Source organism: Dreissena polymorpha, chromosome 8 (genome assembly GCF_020536995.1).
Source record: "Dreissena polymorpha isolate Duluth1 chromosome 8, UMN_Dpol_1.0, whole genome shotgun sequence".
NCBI lineage: Eukaryota > Metazoa > Mollusca > Bivalvia > Myida > Dreissenidae > Dreissena > Dreissena polymorpha.
Window position 1 is genome coordinate 81,043,674 of NC_068362.1, and position 4,055 is coordinate 81,047,728.

General features: G+C 32.8%; 1 non-coding gene across 1 annotated transcript; it reads right to left on the bottom strand.

The window, feature by feature from the left end:
- On the bottom strand, positions 1 to 87 carry Trnam-cau (transfer RNA methionine (anticodon CAU)). The gene is given in 2 exon segments: positions 1 to 36; positions 51 to 87. It is a non-coding gene; the product is annotated as a tRNA-Met (tRNA).
- Positions 88 to 4,055: the final 3,968 nt, after the last annotated feature.

The following is a 4,055-nucleotide window of genomic DNA, read 5'->3' on the forward strand; positions in this document are numbered from 1 at the left end:
TGCCCCGGGTGAGGATCGAACTCACGACCTTCAGATCGCCCTTATATGGCTATGAGACTGACGCGCTACCTACTGCGCTACCGAGGCATATTAAACATATGTTGATACTGATACAAATCTGTTTAACGTATGTCATGACGTTAGATTTAACGTTTCATGACGTTAAATTTAATGTTCGTGAACAATAACAGATGCCGTTTAATGATGCCTCAGCTTTTCTTGTAAACATGTGTTTATTACACACAATGCAATCTAAGATGTTGGTTAACACATATTTATATCGTTCTTATGACATTGTTTTTTCATTAAAGGGGCCTTTTCACAGATTTTGGCATTTTTTAACTTATTCATTAAATTCTTTATATTGATAATTTTAAACATTGGATCGTAAAAGCTCCAGTAAAAAATCAAGAATAAAATTAAAAAAAGGAAAAGAACATTGCCCGGAGCAGGTTTCGAACCAGTGACCCCTGGAGTCCTGCCAGAGTCCTGAAGTAAAAACGCTTTAGCCTACTGAGCTATTCCGCCGAGTACACATACTTGACGTATTTTATACCTTATATAAGCAATCTTCGTAGTTTCACAAAATTTAACGACAAAAACAGAACTCTCCAAATTATTCAATCGTTTCGCGTTGCAACGCTTTATAATTTTTAGGTTTTAAAATCGTCAAAAGATGCATATAATGGCTATATTAGACCATGGTAAATGTTCAGTATTACTGTTTCCTCACAAATATCATAACTAAAACGAAAATTTGCGAATCTGAAACAACTTTTTTAAATTTTGTCAATTTACCAAAGCGTGAAAAGATCCCTTTAATACGAGCAGTGATCTTGAAATGTTATATCCGGAATGCAAAGCCAGAAAAGGTGAAGACGAATCATTATGTAAAATAGTATGGTTTTTCAATGACTTGTTTGGAAGACTTTGAATGAAAACGCTTTACTTGAGGCGTGACCCTGATTTCTTTTCTAATGACCCTCTTATGCCGCATTAACAAAAGGTAAGGAGTGTTGGCTTCAAAAAAGAAAAATCAAGATTTCAAGAATGACAGCTCTGCAAAGGATAGTTATCAAAATATTGCTCGGAAAAAATGTACATAGTACGTTACTACTTTTATATTTACATTTGACCTACTAACACACCGCACAGTAATGCAGGAAACACTCAGACGTAAGTCATCAAACATCCACAGAAACGCAACTTGTGGCATTATTCCTTTGTATAAACAAGCATGAACACAGGCTTGAACATAGCAGGGCGGTTATAGGAGACAACATTTTTTTAAAGAATTATAAAAATGACATGGATGACGCATCCTAAAAGATTTACTTCTTTGGCTTGCATTTTAGTATCTGTACTCTCCACGCACTGCTTTACAAAAGCCTACCCGTAACCGAAGGTAGATAGACTATATGTATGTTTAATGTGTGTAGTTGTAGTGTAATATATTTATAAGCAATTGGCTTTGCAAAAAAGGGAATGCGTAAAAATAGAAGGATAAAAACAATGTGTTACTTTTTTCTAGTAACGATAATGTATGTAATTTTCTTTATTATTGTCATATTAATGTTACAGTACAATATGAGCAAAAACAAATTATAAATAACAGAGTCAAATTTAGATAAGAACAACAGAACATGGACCATCGCACAGTTACTAATGGTGACACTGATATCATAAGTGGCATGATCAATAACAGTTAAATACAATTGTGATTCTTAAATCTCGAAAGTAACATATTTCGCTATGAACCAACGATTTACTCGCATGTTTATAGGAATTAGGGATCATCTTTGTTCAAGTTTTCCTGCCACATGCAATAATGTACATCGTTAAATTAAATAAACGCCCTCATTGCATACAAATGGTTTTACTAAATCTGGCCGCGCGTAATAAGATGTGTATGTTGCCTGTGATATAGATTGGATCGTGAGGAATCAACATATCGTCGCTCCTTAGCGTGCCACAAAGTAATAATGACAACACCTTATTAACATGTTTACTCTCAATTGTATTAATGTGCATGATCACTTAAAGGAAGGCGTTGTAAATGTTGTATTAAAAATTGACCCTTGAGAGAATATGTAGTTTGGACATTCGTTACTTTCGTCTGTTATGTTCGCAGTAGGTAGAGCGCTGTCCAATTTTTACCGGACAAACGTCAACGCAAATTAAAAAATTGAACGTATATTACAAAGCAGTCAAAGTTGTAACTAGAGACTGGTGCAAATCGTAGCCAGCAACATAAACATATATTGAGCATTTGTTATTACATTCCTTAAGCTACGGCTAAATTCGGTATTTAAAACCCCGGAAAATACCACTTTTTAATTTAAGTCGCCATAGTTTATTTACTACACGATTAGAGAGATTGTGACATGATGTTGGCTTTATTATTAAATTAAACGTGCGAGGATTTGTACTGAATAAATATATTTTCAATTTCACAGATAAACTTAGCTTATGCTTTCTTACCTAAAGTTATATAATCTAAATTATGTGTTCGTGTGTTACATGAATATAAAACATCTTTTTTGTTAAAACATCAACAAAATTTAAAACCAAGTTGTTTTCTACAGCAGATGTTGACAACGTTTTTTGACTCACAATACAGTATATGTTAAAAATGATACCGAATACGTATTGCCAATTACAGCATGTTTGCACACGTTGCCAACAATGTTAGACATGTCATCCACGACGTTTCAATTCGAAGAAAAACGAATTCGCATGGTGTATCATTCAATGAGTATTTTACAGCACTACATGTATAGACCCTTACCCTTAGCGCATAGAGTTGCCATATATATTTGATTCATAACTAGTTTACTACTTATACTACTACTACTACTACTACTACCACTAAAATTATTCACGTGACTAGTTTTTCAGATAAATTGCAATATATACTGTTCTGAGTGTTTCTATAAAAAGACCGTATCTTAAGCAACCGTAAGCAAACCCTATGCAAACACAAACCCACAGCTAACCTATTGCATGTACATTACTGAAAAAAAGTTTATGTCGGTAAGCGATGTTAATACTTTATTGTAATGTGTTAATATAATTGTTACTGCGTTTGTCAAAGTAATTTTTATATGAAAAAATCTGGGTATTACTGAGTTGAAGTCGATAAACATAAACACTTTATGGACATTAAATTAAGTTTTATGCTCCTGATCGCGTGTGAGCTGCGTCTCTTCTTGCATGTCATATAACGTCAGACAATGGCTTGTTTTGTCGCAATCGCATGACAGTGTTCAATTCATTCTCAATATATGCTTCCGAGCAAAGAAGATCAATAACAGCACATTCTAGTGTCCGGAGTGTATGACTTGGTATATTAAATACCATGTTAAAAAACAAGAACACAGTTATAATGGTTCTGAAACCAAATACGACTTATGAATAAGAAAGTACTACCGGTAATAATAATTATACATGATGATTAAACAAAAACTGTGCTCGTTTGTTTTCAACAATTTATTTATTTTATCAAGTGGCTTTATAACATAATTTTTCATTAAATATAGAACAATCGAATATTCAGGAAGCTTGCGAGTTCTTAAACGGATTTTTACTTATATAAATTACGAAATTTCAGAGCAATTTCACTAGGTAGTGATTCAACAAATTAGAATTATAATTGCGAAAAATGCATACATACCTTTAATTCACACTGTCTTGATTTTTGAAATAAATTTGGATCAGCTCAAATTGAAATGATTTAAAAGTAAAAAAATATGCATATTTTGGTTGTAAGCTTATGGCTAAGGTAGAAAAAGCAATGTGAGTAACAATCAGATTGACACAAGATATTCGCTTTGATTGTGCATCAAAATATTCGCTGAAAACTTTAGTACAATTTTATTTATGTTTTACAATACCTGCAATGCAATCATTGAAACGTGCAATCATCAAACAACTGTTTTATACATTATGTCAGGTTAATTCCATAAGTATAATTACTTGTGATGAAGGCTCTTTGAAGCATGTTATTATCTGATAATTGTAACACTTTTGACTCATGCTATTTAAAGTGCATTTGA